The sequence below is a fragment of the Diceros bicornis genome, chromosome X, assembly GCF_020826845.1.
Source record: "Diceros bicornis minor isolate mBicDic1 chromosome X, mDicBic1.mat.cur, whole genome shotgun sequence".
NCBI classification, from domain to species: domain Eukaryota; kingdom Metazoa; phylum Chordata; class Mammalia; order Perissodactyla; family Rhinocerotidae; genus Diceros; species Diceros bicornis.
The window spans coordinates 32,271,964-32,289,118 of NC_080781.1; the positions used below are offsets into that span (position 1 = coordinate 32,271,964).

Below are 17,155 nucleotides of genomic sequence, written 5' to 3' on the forward strand. Positions count from 1 at the left end.
TAACATCCATGCCAATCCTCCTCTTTTTGCTGAGGAAGACTGGCCCTGAGCTAACATCTGTGCCAATCTTCCTCCACTTTATCTGGGACGCCGCCACAGCATGGCCTGACAAGCAGTGTGCCGGGTGCGCGCCCAGGATCCGAAACCAGGCCACCAGCAGCGGAGTGTGCGCACTTAACCGCTATGCCACAGGGCCAGCCCTGCAATTTTCATTCTTGAAGGGAGGTCTGAGTGGTGACCTGAATGGCTGCCAAAGAGAGCTCCCATAATATACACACCCTCAATAGATTTCTTTAGAATAAGAGTATTTCCTGCCTTACATAATTGAAAATTTTATAATTTAAAGCTTTTGTATCTTTTCTTGAGTATATTTTACCAAACTCTTGAGTTGTTAATTTTAACTAACATTACAAATTATAGTAAAGGATTTAAAAATATATATATTTAAAAGTTGATTTATTTTATTTTTAGAGGCAATTAAGTAAATACTCATTCTTGTGTTCCAAACTATAACAATAAAATTGGCATTTTAATAATTTTATTTATTTATTTTTTTCCCCCAAAGCCCCAGTAGATAGTTGTATGTCATAGTTGCACATCCTTCTAGTTGCTGTATGTGGGACGTGGCCTCAGCATGGCCGGAGAAGCGGCGTGTCGGTGCACGCCCGGGATCCGAACCCGGGCCGCCAGCAGCAGAGCGCTGTGCACTTAACCGCTAAGCCACGGGGCTGGCCCAAAATTGGCATTTTAAAATGCTGATACCTAACGATAAAATTTCACTCATATTTTGCATTGAATTAAAATTCATAATTTTGAAGTCATATTTGTGTTATTGCAAGCACACGTGAGATACAAAAAGAGCATTCTCTATTAGTTTTCAGGTTCTTTGAGGATTGGCATTGTGTCCCTATTCCAAGTATATTCAAGTATATTCCAAGAAGTTCTGTACTGCCCAGTTGTAATGAATGAAGAATCACCTTACATTTCTTGAATGTGACAAAGGATTATTTAAAATATACCTTTCACAGTGAGATATATAAAACATTCATTGAAAATGAAATATGTTTTTTACATATTCTTACTTTTACTGAATTCAGGAGGATCAGACTATATTTTTGAATTACTCTGTGATATAATGAAAGTTGTAATCAAAACAAGCCATGGACATTAGAAATGTAAAGCCATACTCTATTCATCATGACAGTAAACCAGAGGATATTCTCTCACATTTTTTTTTTTGTGAGGAAGATCGGCCCTGAGCTAACATCTGCCAATCCTCCTCTATTTGCTGAGGAAGACTGGCCCTGGGCTAACATCCATGCCCATCTTCTTCTACTTTATATGGGACGCCACCACATCTTGGCTCGACAAGCAGTGCGTCAGTGTGCCTCCGGGATCCGAACCGGCGAACCCTGGGCCGCCACAGCAGAGCACGTGCACTTAACCACTTGTGGCACCGGGCTGGCCCCTCTCACATATATTTTTAGAGAGATATATGGGCAGACAGGTTGAATTCTGTAGACGTATACTGGAATCTCAAATTCACTTGAAGATATTTTAAGAAATATGAATATTGGTTTCCTGGGTAATCTAAAGATTTAAATAAATTAGTCTCCACATAAGGGACAGTCATAGTTACTATGTAACTAACTTTGGTATTCTTTTTTTTATTGTGGTAACATTGGTTTATAACATTATATAAATTTCAGGTGTACATCCTTCTATTTCGATTTCTGTATAGATCACATTATGTTCACCACTCAAAGACTAATTACAATCCATCACCACACACATGTGCCTAACCATCCCTTTCACTCCCCCCCACCCCGCCCCGTTTCCCTCTGGTAACCACTAATCCAATCTCTGTCTCTATGTGATTATTTGTTGTTGTTTTTATCTTCTACTTATGAGTGAGATCATATGGTATTTGACTTTCTCCCTCTGACTTATTTTGCTTAGTATAGTACCCTCAGTGTCCATCCAAGTTGTCACAAATGGCTGGATTTCATCGTTTCTTATGGCTGAGTAGTGTTCCATTGTGTATATATACCACATCTTCTTTATCCATTCGTCTCTTGATGGGCACCTAGGTTGCTTCCAAGTCTTGGCTATTGTGAATGACGCTGCAGTGCACATAGGGGTGCATGTATCTTTACACATTTGTGTTTTCATGTTCTTTGGATAAATACCCAGCAGTGGAATAGCTGGATTGTATGGTAGTTCTATTCTTAATTTTTTGAGGAATCTCCATACTGTTTTCCATAGTGGCTGCACCAGTTTGCACTCCCACCAGCTAACTTGGGTGTTCTGCAGCTAAAAGAAGAAATTCCCTGTATTCTGATGCAACTCAGTAAATATGGATACCAAAAAAAAAAAAAAGTTCATTTATTTAACGTCTTCTAAGCATGCCATATTTTACTGAGTATTTTTCAAATATTTTACTATAAAAATTTTCAAACATACAGAACAGTGGGAAGAATTGTCCAGTGAACACTCACCACCTAGATTCTACAAATAACATTTAACTTCACTTGCTTTATCACACTTATCTATCCATCTATCCATTTGTCTATCCTTGCATCAGTCCAAAAGTCCAAATTATTTTTAATGCACTTGAAAGTAAATTGTATACATCAGTATATTTCCCCTAAAATACATTAGAATTAATTAGAGTTTAATATTTGGTTGTATTTTATCTTTTGAGGTAAAATTTCTATACAATATAATGCAAATGCTTTGAGTGTACCATTCAATGAGTTTCCACAAATGCCCAAATCTATGAAACCAGAATACAGAATATCACCTCATAAAGTTATCTCATGCCCTCTTACCACTTCCCAATCTCCCAAGAGTCCACAGCAAAATACCATTCTCTTTTTTCCCACCGTAGACGAGTTTTGCCTGCTCTAGAAATTCATGTAAATGGAATCATATATACTCTTTCATGTGAAGCATATTTTTTTTTCAGATTCATCCACATTGTTACTTGTTTCAGTAGTTCATTCCTTTTTATTGTTAAGTAATTTCTCATTGTGTGAAGATACCTCAGTTTGTTTATCCATTGTCTTACTGATGGACACCTGTGTTTCCAATTTCAAGCTGCTATGAACCTTCTTGTACGAGTCTTTTTGTATATACTTGTTTTCCTTTCTCTTGAGTAAATATTGATGAGAGAAATTGTTGGTTTATAGAGTAGGCATATGTCTAGTTTTAGAAGAAATTGTCAGATCTTTCTCCAGAGTAGTCGGGTGGTGTTTCACTCCCACCAACAATGTTTGAATGTTCCAATGGCTCCATATCTTCACTAACATTTGGTGGTGTTAGTCTTTTCAATTTTGGCCAAACTAGTGGGTGTGTTTTGTTAGCTAATTGTGGTTTTATTTTGCATTTCCCTGATGACTAATGATGTTGGACACATTGTCATGTGCTCATTGGATATTCATATCTCTTCCTTTATTAAGGATTCTACTCAACTTTTTTGTTTTTATTATTGACTTTCAGGAATTCTGTATGTATATCGATACCAGTATTTTGTGAGATCTATGTTTTACAAATTTTTCTCCTAGCCTGAAGATTATTAATTTTCTAAATGATATCTTTTGATGAGCAAAAGTTTTCAATTTTTATGAAGTCTAATTTATCATTATTTTCATTTGTGGTTATTGCTTTCTTTGTTCTGTCTTAGAAACCTTTGCCTACTCTCAAGTCACAAAGATATTCTGTTTTCACATAAAAGATTTATACTTTTTTTTTGCTGAGGAAGATTCCCCCTGGCTAACATCTGTGCCAATCTTCCTCTCTTTTGTATGTGGGTCACCACCAGAGCACAGCTGCCAAGTGGTGTAGGTCGGCGCCCGGGGAACCGAACACGAGCTGCTGAAGTGCAGCACGCCAAACTTAACCACTAGGACACTAGGCCATGGGGCCTTTCACATTGAGGTCTATGTTCCATCTCAAATTAATTTTTGTTTATGGTGTGAGGTGGGAATCGAGTTTCATTTCTTTGCATATAGATACCCAGTTGTTACAGCATTATCAATGGAAAAGGCTTCATTAATAAGGGAGAGAGAGATCAAAGATATTTCCAAGGCTTTATTCCTTAAATACAGTTGTTCCATGGTGAATATTTTTTGTTTGTCCAGCACTACTCTCTTCTTCTGAAAATAGCATCTTCTCCTACCCTTTGTTTTTTTATTGAAATATAATTGACATACAATAGCCTATTAGTTTCAGGTGTACATCATTGTGATGTGATATTTATATAAATTACAAAATGATCGTCATGATAAGTCTAGTTACTATCTGTCACCATACAAAGTTATTACAATATTATTGACTATATTCTCTATACTGTACATTACATCCCCGTGACTTATTTTATAACTGGAAGTCTGTACCTCTTAATCTTTGCCTATTTCACCCACCTCCCCCACCCCCTTGCCCTCTGGCTACCATCAGTTTGTTTCCTGTATCTATGAGTCTGTTTCTGTTTGTTTGTTTGTTAGATTCCACATACAAGTGAAATCATCCTATCCTTTGTTTTCATTTAGAAATCTCTTCATTTTTTTCTCCAACTATGTGGTTCTATTGGTGATACCATTCTTATGTCACACATGCACTCTCTCTCCAAGAATGGTTATGTTACTCAATCTCACCCAGTCATGCTCTTTATCCGATCTTCTAAAAAATGGAAGTGAAGGATGAGAGGCACATTCTGTCTGGTAACAGCTTGGTAGGTGTGAGCCCACAATTTGTCAGAGGCCATGGTTCCAAGCTTACAGAACATGACTTTTGGAGGTTCTGAAAGAATGACCCTGGCTGAGAGAGGCAGGGTTGAGAGCCTAACCTGGAATTTGAAGCATTCCAGTTACTGGTTCCATTTATTCCTAAGGCCAATCATAGACTTACCCTTTCACAACTTGGGTTACACAATAATTTCTTTTTTTTTTGCCTAAACTACTTCATTTTAGTTTTGGTCACTTCAATCAAAATATCCTGACAAATTCAGACATAAAATAAGAAAATAAACCCAGTAATCAAATGAAAGTTAACAAACAAACATATATATCTATTAAGGAAGCAAAAATTATCTTTATTAACCTAGTGGGTTTTTTTTTTTTTTTTTTTTTTACCATCTTTGTTTGTGAAACATTTTACTAGTGAAATGAATAGGACTAGGTTCTACTTCCAGGCACTTACAGATTTAGTCATCCTACAAAGTCTGTGTCTACATTTACCAATATGCATACTCTCTTGCAATATATCCTCACTACAGTGCCCCTATGCTTATTTGACAAATGCAAAATAAAAACGAGTTCAAGAAGGTCTGGTTTGTAAAATACACAAATGGAAGACCCACAAGGGTTAACGGAAAAAATTTCAGAATATTCAGATCTCTAAGGGCAATTACCAGACTCTCCCAAAAAATGCTTGCTTCACAGTCTAAATACTCGCTGGAAAAGACTATTGGTGTGGCCCTGTGGCAATTCTTTTATTCTTAATAAACCAAATGTTTCTCAATTCCATCATAACTAAAGTAAAAAAGAAAGGAAAATTTGGAATAAATAACTTCAGGCCCACAGACCAACACACTTTGGATTCACTCAGGTGTGTTTATTTTAATAGCTGATCTGAAGACACGTGAGATGCCACAGCTGACCAGATTGTAAACAGAAAAGCATAGAACTTAAAACTAAGCACGCATGCAGCATGGAATAATAATCAAGTTAGGCTTCTTAAAATGCTAAATGCCAAAAACTCTGAAACCATTAGGGCAAAGTCCACACAACAACACAGGCCGAAGATTCTGTTTCTCAGAGGGGCTTTTAGAAAGCTCCAATTCTAAGGCGGCTGCCTAAAAAGCCGGTCAAAGACGGATCTTATTTGACAACCTGTGTTCTTTTTTCCAAGATACTCCGGTTAAGTTTGTTCAAGACTCTTTTTAAGAAAAAGCAGATTGTTGTCACCAAAAGTCCAGAAACAGCAGCAAGAGAGTTTGTTCTCAGGGAAAAGTCTGAGCCGTAACGGGGGCAATGGTCAGTCACCAACCAGGTTCTGGGCTTGCACACAGCAAAGAGACATGTTAACTACGGTGCCCTGCACAGGCGGTCTGTGGGTGAGAAATTTCCCTGCCCCTCACCTCTGAAGGACTGAGGACTGCGCGTGATGAGGAGAAATTCCGGCGGGGGCGGGGGGTGGGAACAAGGGAAGAATAATGTGTGGGGAGATAGGCATGCAAAAGGGTGAAAGGCTGCGAGTATCCAGGGCGGCTCCAGGGAGAGGCGTGGTGGCTCAGGGGGCTGGCTAGCTTGGCACCGCGTCTAGCCGTACTTTCTAGACGGTGACTGTGGGAGTGCACCGAGGGGCCTCGACGACTTCTCTGCCAGGGTTACACACAGACTGGAGTGGGAAGCTCCAGCCGGGTGCCCTGAGCGCTTGGTCTTCCGGACCGAGACGACGGAAGCCCCGCCCCACCGCTTCCCACCCCGCCTGGCCCCACCCCTCCTCTCCTCACCCCGCCCGGGCCCCGCCCCCGCCGCTTCCCATCGCTTCCCAACGCCCTTCCCATCCGCTCCTGGCTCCAAGCTCAAACTAGGCTCGGCGGCAGTGGGGGCGCGCAGGCGCGGCTGGCGGGTGGCAGAGCGCGGAGTAGCGGCGCGTATCGCGCGGTGAGTGAGGTGGCCGCGCGGGGCTCGTACCTGGGGAACGTGGTTGGGGCTGCGCGTTCCGGGAAGGATCCGGGTGTGCGCGGCTGCCTGCCCCGGGAACCTTCGGTTCTGGGAGGAGAAATCGGCCAGACGTGCGGCAGCAGGGTTGGCCGCGCTGCCTGAGGGTGTCCGACCCGGCCGCGTGGGGAGCGGAGTGCGCGGTGGCGAGAGTGTGGCGGGTGTGTGTGAGGAGAAAAATTGAAGGAAAGGGCTCCAGGGGCTGGAAGTCCGTACTCAGGCTTGGCAGGACCAGGAGGCTCGCCAAGGGCGCTGGAGGGTGTCCCAGCTTCAAGTTCAGTACCCGCCGCTTGGTGCCCCTGAGCGGCGTCCTCGGGCCCATCCCTTCCCCCGCGCTGCGGTCTCAGAGTGCAGAGTTGCCAGGAACTTGACTTGTCGCGGGGGAGAGGATTTTGGGGAAGTGGGCTGTCGCCCCAGGCTAGTGCCATGGAGGGCGTGGCGTTCGTGTGACTTTCCTTCACCCCGCCCCGGGAATGTGTCCGTCTTCTGGTACATTGTGCTCATGGACATTTTAACAAAGGCTTTGACTGTTTTCTAGGCAGTGGCGGGTGACAGCGGGGCGGGTCAGTGGAGGGGTGGTGTACGAGGTCGCGGTGCGGTCCTGGGGGGCGGGGGAGCGAGGCGGGGCAGGCGTGGGGGTAGTGGAAGGAAGGGAACAACCTCCTGTCTCAGCTTTTTCTTTCTTCCTGGCCCGCTGATTTTGGTCAGTGGTAGGAACAGCCTCGAGAGGAATATGATTGGAAATTAGTGTGTGTGTTCAGGCTCTTGGCTGCAGCCACTTGGTTTTGTAATTGTGCTGTTGATGTATTTTCTAAGTGTCCCTTCAGGAGAAAAGCGAAACTAATGGAATTTAAGAGGCAATAATTGAACGAAAGGGTGAAGAGGTGGAGTGTCAAAACTTAGAGCTAAATTAATGCCCTGTGATAGTCATAGTATAAATAAAGTCAGACTTTGAAGGATGTGAAGGTGCCCAAGTCAGGTAAGTGAAAAGTTGATTAGGGTGCTGTTGATTGTTTCAATCAAGAGTGGATTATTGGATATATGTGTGTGGAGGTGTTGCCAAGTTCTTGGGCAGACTCACTATAGAACCCTTAAAAATGATAAAACACTAAGACAAATATTGTAATATTGGGTAAGGTTCCAAGGCTTTCATTTTCAAACTTAGGATCTTTATGAAAGGTAGTATATGTGTTCCCAAGCATAGATGTTGATATTTTTACTCATTTGTTTAACTTAAAACAACAAAACAAACTGAACTTCTTCCTTCTCCACCCCTTTCCCTTGATTGTGAATCCTGTTTTATAAACATTTACTTTCAGGTCTGAAGTGTGTTTAAAGACACAACTCCATCCATATCCCCCCCACCCCCGCATGAAGTGAATAGAATTTCTTTTTGTGTTATTGTCATTTTACTCTTTCTTTTCTTGTTATTTTAAGTTAAATGCCACTAACATTACCAAATTTGGGGAGGGAGGTGTTAGGGGTGCCTTTTCCCTTTTCCAATGCCTGATGAACTCCTTTTCATCCTTTTGGACTCAGCCCAATTCACGTCTTTGCCAAAATTTGCCAACTCCCCCAGAATGAATTAATCTCTCCCTTTTCTGATACCACTGGCCTTATTTCTCTCTTGCTACTAGAACCTTGGTCTTCTATGTTACCCCAATACCTAGGGCTGCTGGGTAGGTACTGAGTGCCTCATAAATGCACTTATAGTTAGATATTAATAAATGCTGTTCAAAAGATGATAATTCATATTGCATAAAGTACATGAGATAATAGAAGAAATTCAGAATGCTGAAATTATTTACTATTTGAAGAACATTTTGAATGTGGGTAAGAAATAAGTATGGAAATATGTTGCCATGTATTGGTCTGTGGTTTATCCTTCTAAAAGAGGTGCAAAAGTTTTGCAGGTAGAGGCAAAATGGGCGTCAGAAAAAGGCCAGATTTTAAAAAGGTCAGCTTCTGATACTGAAGTTAGTGATAAGTCAACATGAAACACAAGATTAATCATTTGTAGAAAGACACACATAGGGTGCTGTGGGAATTTAGGAATTGACAAGTGAATCAAGCTGGCCACGTGGTATTCTCTGAAGGCTAATATAACTAAAGAAACTGTAACCCATTAGACCAATTAGAGAGACTAATCAGTTGTATTATACTCCTAAATCTTAAGGTGGTTTCAGCATTTGAGTCTCTTCACGTTGTAGTGCCCTCGATAGGCTTGGCCTGAGTATTTCTGCCAGCCTGTCTTGGACATCTCTCTTAACTCCAGCAGCATCATTGGCCTTCCAGTCACCTCTGGCTTTAAACAGGAATTACCTTCCTCTTGCTCCTTACCACTGAAGCTCATCACTCCCACACCTAGCTTTCATCTCCTGAATGGATTTACCCATTGGAGAGAATATCATGAGCAAATGCTCACTCAATTTTTAAGTGAATAGAATTGATACTTTAGTTTGAAAAAATGAGTCAGGATTGGCTACTTGGGTAGTCCAGGTTTCTGTGCCTGCAAAGTAGAGATCCTATCCTAGCTATCAGTAACTTCTGTTTTTCTCCCCTCACTTAATTTGTCCCCTCTTCACCTAAATGTGAAAGCACTTTTTCTCCATGTCACTTTTTTTAATAACATTAACCATTGTTCCCTCCAAAACACTTCACGTTAGTGCCTGGTTTTTATGAGTAACACTTGGGATGAGTAGAGTCCATAAAACTTCTTTTTAAAAAAAGTTCTACATCCTCTGTGGTCTTTAGACTGACTGACTGAAAAAAGTATTCCAAATCACTGTGATTAAGGCTTCCTTCTTAAAACTTTCCTCACCTAGACTTCCTCCCCATATTTTCCTCTAATTCTTTGGTCAACCTCAGCTGAGGAGTCTTCTTAGCGTTCTGTACAAGACTCTTTCTCACTCTTTACAGGAGACAGTAATACGGTGGTCAGGGGCGTGGGTCAAGGGTCAATTTGGAGGCAAGATGTTCAACTTCGTTCTCTAAGGGCCAGTTTCTTCATCTGTAAAAATGATAATTATCATACTAACCTGATAAGGGAGATTGGGCGTATTAACAGCTTATCATAATATCTAGCACATACTAATTGTCCTAAAAGTGGAAGCTATTGTTATTTGTAATTGCTGTTTCTTATCAGAAATATAATTTTGGTAGCCATTAACTTCAAAATGTGGATGTATTGACATCCTCTACTCTGTTCGAGCTTCAGTCCTGTATTTGTAGATTCCTCTCATATATCTGAAACAGATGGCTTAGCACAGTGGTTCTCAAACATCAGCGTGCACAATAAATCGCAAGAGTGTGCATATTTCTGGGCCTCATCCCCCGAGTTTCTGATGTCTGGGATGGGACTTGAGAATTTTTATTTCTAACAAGTTTCCAAGTGATAGTGATGCTGCTGGCCCTTGGATAGCACTGAATGGCACTGGTCTAGATGGCATCCAGACAAGTTGGCAGGGAGGAGATCAAAAGACCAAAAAGTCATCAAAGTTAAGAGAGGAGAGTGCTTGAAGGTGGTAGTATCAGATACCATGTGAAGTTTGGAAAGGATAGAACTAAGAGAACACAGCTGTTTTTGGTGACCAGGAGCCTTTTTGGTTTTGGTGTGTCAGGTGCAGAGGGTTGATTTAATTGTACTCCTCAGTTGGTGGAATATTACCATTATTGTGACCAGAAAAACATATGGCAGGTATTTGAGGAAGTGGTTCTTTATCTGGGGTGTGTATTAGACTCTTTTAGGGAGCTGTTTTCACCAACATACTTATGTTTAGTACTCGTCCCTGCCCCAGTGTAAACCCATCAGATCAGAATTTCAGAGCGCGGAACCTGGGCATGAAAAAATTCCAGATGTTGATGTGCACCCTGGTTAAGAACCACTTTTTTGAACAATGATGGTCAGGAAGTGGAAACAGTGAAAATAAATTAATTTTTTGGTAAATTGTTACTGAAGGGAGAAGGGAAGAAAAAAACCTGGAGTTTGAGAATTTTAAGGGATCAAGAAAAAGAGTGAGTAAATAGAGGTAAAAAGCCTGCTGGAGCAGGGAAGTGATTGAAGGTGTAATGCTAAGGGAATATAATTGATGAAATAGAGTACTGGAGCTGGAGAACAGGAGAGCATGGAATCAGGGATGCCAAGAGAAGAGGGGAGAAAAGAATGAGTGAAGAAAAATAAAGATAGAGAGGGGCTGGCCCCATGGCTTAGCGGTTAAGTGCATGTGCTCTGCTCCTGGCGGCCCGGGTTCGGATCCTGGGTGTGCACTGAGGCGCCGCTTGTCCAGCCATGCTGAGGCGGCGTCCCACATACAGCATCTAAGAAGGGTGTGCAACTATGACATACAACTATCTACTGGGGCTTTGGGGAAAAAGAAAGAGGAGGAGGATTGGCAATAGATGTTAGCTCAGGGCTGGTCTTCATCAGCAAAAAGAGGAGGATTGGCATGGATGTTAGCTCAGGGCTGATCTTCCTCACAAAAACAAAAATAAATAAAAAGATAATAAAAAAGTAAAGGTAGAGAGGAGAGAAGCTGAAGGAACACTCTTTAAGGGAGGTTTGTTTGCACACTACTATTCTTCCATGGAACTTTTAATAGTCAAGGAACCCTATGGATTTTTCAAGTTTAAAAGTGCTGATAAATAAACTAGCAATTACAGCTACCTCTAATGGTTACACAGTTGTGTTTTTTCACAACTTCTCATTTAGAAGAATTTTTTTGCAATTAAGTCTAGACATGCTGTACTGTAATGCTGTTGCCCCAGCCCTTGCCATAAGATTGACGTCTTTTTTTTTTTTTTTTTGGTGAGGAAGATCAGCCCTGAGCTAACATCCATGCCAATCCTCCTCTTTTTGCTGAGGCAGACTGGCCCTGGGCTAACATCTGTGCCTATCTTCCTCCACTTTATATGGGACACTGCCACAGCATGGACTGACAAACGGTGCATTGGTGCGCGCCCGGGATCCGAACCCGGGCCGCCAGCAGCGGAGCGTGCACACTTAACCGCTATGCCACGGGGCTGGCCTTGACATAAGTTTTTATATGATTATCATTCAACAAATATTTGTGTGCCTCTCAATCGCCAGACATTGTTCTAAGCACTGAGGATAAACAGTGAATAAAAGTTGTATTTTATTAGAATTTTTGTCTTTAAGGAGCTTATATCCTATTCGAGGGAGGCAGATAATTAAATATGTAAAATATAAGATCTCTCTCTATATATATGTAGAGAGAGAAATGTATATTAAGTTACATGGTGTTGCATTCTTTGGAGAAATACAAAGCAGGGAAGGTGAATAGTGGAACATCTATAGGTATAGGTGAATAGGATGTGTTGGAGGGTGATGATCAGGAAAGACTTTGCTGTTAGCAAAGACTTGTGAGAGATGAGAACCATTTATTTGGAGGAAGAGCTTTCTAGGCATAGAGAACAGCAAGTGCAAAGGTCCTGAGGTGGGACCCTTTTGAGACCTTTTTGCTAGGAATCACAAAACAGTCCTTGTGAGTAGCATGAATGAGGGGGGATGAATAATAAAAAGGGTCAGATAAGTAAGAAGGTATGTTGGAGGGTAAGAAGATCATGTAGGGCTATTCAGTTCATTATGGGAGGACATTATAAGGATGTTGAGCGAGAAGGAAAGGCATGGAGACTTTAGAGAGAAAAGTGATCGGATCTGATTTCTGTTTTGTAAGGATCAATCTGAGTGCTTTGTGGAGACTAGATTGCAAGGGGAGCAAGAACAGAAAAGAGACCAATTAAAAGAGATTGTGGTGGCTTGGACCAAGGTAGTGTAATGCTGGAGGTATGATAAGAGATCAGATTTCCTGCTCACTTATTGGAAGGGGAATGTGACAAAGGATGATGCCAAGGATTTTGATCTGAGCAACTGGAAAGATGGAGTAGCCGTTTAGTGAAACATGGAAGATTTCAGGAAAAGAAACTTCGAGAGAAAGAAGACCAAGAATTCAGTACTAGGCATGCTGAGTTCAAGATGACTATTTGATATCCAGGTGGAATTCAGGAGAGACGTATGGGTGGATAGGAAGCTCTGGGAATGGATCAAATCATTACGAGGTAAGAGAAGAGGTCGCTCCTTTGCTTTTTGGAAAAAAACTAATGAACTATTTTTTAGAGCATTTTAGGTTTGCAGCAAAATTGAGCAGAAAGTACAGAGAGTTCCTGTATACCCCTGTCCCCAGACATACACAACCTCGCCCACTATCAACATCTTGCAACACAGTGGTACATTTGTTATAAGCAATGAACGTACATGGACACATCATTACCTAAAGTCCATAGTATACATTAGGGTTCACTGTTGGTGGTATACATTTCATGAGTTTGGACAAATGTTTAATGACATGTATCTACCATTATAGTATCATACAGAATAGTTTCACTGCCCTAAAAATCCTCTGTGCTCTGCCTATTCATCCCTGGCAACCCTGATCTTTTTACTGTTACCATAGTTTTTACCTTTTCTAGAATGTCATATTGTTGGAATTACACAGTATGTGGGCTTTTCATACTGGCTTCTTTCACTTAGCAATATGCATTTAATTTTTCTCCCTGTTTTTTCATAGCTTGATAGCTCATTTCTTTTCACCCTTGAATAATAGTCCATTGTCTGGATATACTGCAATTTATTTATCTATTAACCTACTGAAAGACATCTTGGTTGATTCCAGGTTTTGGCAATTGTGAATAAAGCTGCTATAAATATCTATATGCAGGTTTTTGTGTGGACATAATTTTTCAACTCCTTTGGGAAAATACCAAGGAGCACAATTGCTGGATTGTATGGTAAGAATATGTTGAGGTTTTTAAGAAACTGACAGACTGTGTTCCAAAGTGGCTATACATCTTTGCATCCCCACCCACGATGAATGAGGATGCCTGTTGCTCCACATCTTCTTGCAGTATTTGGCTTTGTCGGTGTTGTGGATTTTGGCTGTTCAAATAGGTGTGTAGTGGTATTTCATTGTTGTTTTAATTTGAAATTCACTAATGAGGTATGGTACTGAACATCTTTTCATATGCTTACTTGCCATCTGTATATCTTCTTCGATGAGGCATCTATTCAAGTCTTTTACCCATTTTTTAATCAGGTTGTTCATTTTCTTATTATTGAGTTTTAAGAGTTCTTTGTATATTTTATATAACACTCCTTTATCAGATATCTATTTTGTGAATATTTCCTCTCAGTCTGTGGCTTGGCTTCTCATTCTTTTGACATTGTCTTGCACAGAGCAGAAGTTTTAAATTTTAATGAAATCCAACTTATCATTTATTCCACAGATTATGCCTTTAGTGTTGTATATGAAAGTTATTGCCATATCCAAGGTCAATTAGTTTTCTTATGTATTCTCCCGGGAGTTTTATAGCTTTGCATTTTACATTTAGTCTGTGATCCATTTTGAGTTTAATTTTGTTAAGGGTGTAAGGTCTGTGTCTAGATTCATTTTTTTTTTTTTGTAAGTGGATGTCCAGTTGTTTCCAGCACCATTTGGTAAAAAGACTGTCTTTGCTGCGTTGTATTGCCTTTGCTCCTTGTCAATGATCAGTTGACTATATTTATGTGGGTCTATTTCTGGGCTCTCTATTCTATTCCATTAATCTATTTGTATTCTTTCACCAATACCACACTCTCTTGATTACTGTACCTTTATAATAAGTCTGTAAATAGAGTACTGTCAGTCTTCTAACTTTGTTCTCCTCCTTCAATATTAAGTTGGCTATCCTGGGATTTTGCCTCTCCGTATAAATTTTGGAATAAGTTTGTTGATATCCACAAAATAACTTGCTATTATTTTGATTGGGATTGCATTGAATCTATCAATGAACTTGGGAAGAACTGAAACCTGACAATATTAAGTCTTTATATCCATGAACATGAATATTTCTCTATTTAATTCTTTTTTGATATCTTTCATCACAATTTTGTAGTTTTCCTTGTATAGATTTTGTACATATTTTGTTAGATTTATGTGTAAGTAATGTGTTTTGGAGGGTGCTAAGGTAAATGGTAATGTATTTTTAATTTCAAATTCCACTTATTTATTGCTAGTATATGGGAGAGTGATTAACTTTTGTATATTAATCTTGTAGCCTGCAACATTGCTGTAATTGCTTATTCCAGGAATTTTTTTATTGATTCTTTTGAATTTTCTACATTGACGATAATGTCATCTGTGAACAAAGACAGTTTGATTTCTTACCTCCCAATCTGTATAACTTTTATTTCCTTTTCCTGTCTTATTGCATTAGCTAGGACTTTCAGTATTATGTTGAAAAGGAGTAGTGAAAGGGGACATTATTGCGTTGTTCATGATCTTAGTGGGAAAGTTTTGAGTTTCTCACTATTAAGTATGATGTTAGCTGTAGGTTTTTTGTAGATGTTCTCAAGTTGAGGAGGTTCTCCTCTATTCCAAACTTGCTGTGAGTTTTTAATCATGATTGGAGTTGGATTTTGACAAATCCTTTTTCTGCATCTATTGATGTGATCATGTGATTTTTCTTCATGTGATGGATTACATTAATGATCTTCAAATGTTGAACTAGCAATGCGTACCTGGGATAAATCCCACTTGGTTGTGGTGTATAATTCTTTTTATGCATTGTTGGATTTGATTTGCTAATCTTTTGTTGAAGATTTGCGTGCATGTTCATGAGCAATGTTGGTCTGTAGTTTTCTTGTAATGTCTTTGTCTGGTTTTGGTATTAGGGTAATTCTGGCATCATGAATTAGGAAGTATTCCCTTGGTTTCTATCTTCTGAAAGAGATTGTAGAAAATTGGTATAATTTCTCCCTAAGTGTTTGATAGAATTCAAAAAGTGAGCCCATTTGGGCCCGTTACTTTCTGTTTTGGAAGGTCATTAATTATTGATTCAATTTCTTTAAGAGATATAGGACTATTCATATTGTCTATTGCTTCTTGTGTGAGCTTTGGCAGATCGTGTCTTTCAAGGAATTGGCCCGTTTCATCTAGGTTATCAAATTTCTGGGCATAGATTTGTTTATAATAATCGTTTATTAACCTTTTAATGTCCACGTGATTGGTAGCAATGTCTCCTCTTTCATTTCTGATATTGTAATTTGTGTCTTCTCTCTTTTTTTTCTTAGCCCGGCATTTACTGATTTTATAGATCTTTTCAAAGAATCAGGTTTTGGTTTTGTTTATTTTGTTTATTGATTTCTTGTTTTCAATTTCATTGATATCTGCTCTAATTTTTATTATTTCTTTTCTTTTGCTTATTTTGAGTTTAATTTGCTCTTCTTTTTCTAGTTTTCTAAGATGGAAGCTTAGATTGTTGATTTTAGATCTTTCTTCTTTTCTAATATATGCATTCAATACTATAAATTTCCCTCTAAGCACTGTATCCCACAATATTTGATGTTGTATTTTCATTTTCATTTAGTTCAAAATATTTTTTAATTTCTCTTGAGAGTTCTTCTTTGACTCATATGTTATTTAGAAATGAGTTGTTTAATCGCCATATTATTTTGGGATTTTCCAGTTATCTTACTGTTATTGATTTCTAGTTTAATTCCATTGTGGTCTGAAAGCAGACATTATATGATTTCTATTCTTTTAAATTTGTTAAGGTGTGTTTTATGTCTCAGAATATGGTCTATCTTGGTGTGTATTCCATTGAGCTAGAAGAAAATGTGAATTCTGCTGTTGGATGAAGTAGTCTGTAGGTATCAATTATAACCAATTGATTGATGGTGCTGTTGAGTTTAACTATGTTCTTACTGAATTTCTGCCTACTGGATCTGTCCATTTCTGTTAGGATGTATTAAAGTCTGTAATTATAATAGGGGATTTATTTATTTCTCCTTGCAGTTCTATCAGTTTTTACCTGATATATTTTGACACTTTGTTGTTATGTGCATACACATTAAGGATTGTTATGTCTTCTTGGAGAATTGACCCCTTTATAATGATAAGTGTAATGATCCTCTTTATCCCTGATAACTTTCCTTGCCCTGAAGTCGGCTCTATTTGAAATTAATATAGCTACTCCTGCTTTTTTTGATTAGCTGTTAGCATGCTAATCTTTCTCCATCCCTTTACTTTTAATATCTGTTATATTTAAAATGGTTTTCTTGTAGACAACATAAATTGTGTTTTGTTTTTTCATCCACTTTGACAATGTCTATTTTTTAACTGGTGTATTTAGATCATTGACATTAAAAGGGATTATTGATATAGTTTAATTAATATCTACCATATTTGTTACTGTTCTCTGTTTGTTGCCCATGTTCTTAGTTCCTGTTTTTGTCTCCACACTTTTTCTACCTTTTGTGGTTTTAATTGAGCATTTTATAGAATTTCATTTTTTCTCATTTCTTAGTATATCAATTATGCTTTTTTTTTATACTTTTTTAAATGATTGCCTTAGCATTTGCAAAATACATGTTTTCA

At 39.2% G+C, this 17,155-nt stretch overlaps 1 protein-coding gene across 1 annotated transcript in view; it reads left to right on the forward strand.

Annotated features, from left to right (window-relative positions):
• Positions 1-6,562: 6,562 nt before the first annotated feature.
• PRRG1 (proline rich and Gla domain 1) overlaps positions 6,563-17,155 on the forward strand; it is a 136,195-nt gene continuing 125,602 nt past the window's right edge. The window contains exon 1 of the mRNA XM_058535626.1: positions 6,563-6,668. The gene's annotated coding sequence lies outside the window, so the exon portion shown is untranslated. The remainder of the gene's footprint in view (positions 6,669-17,155) is intronic.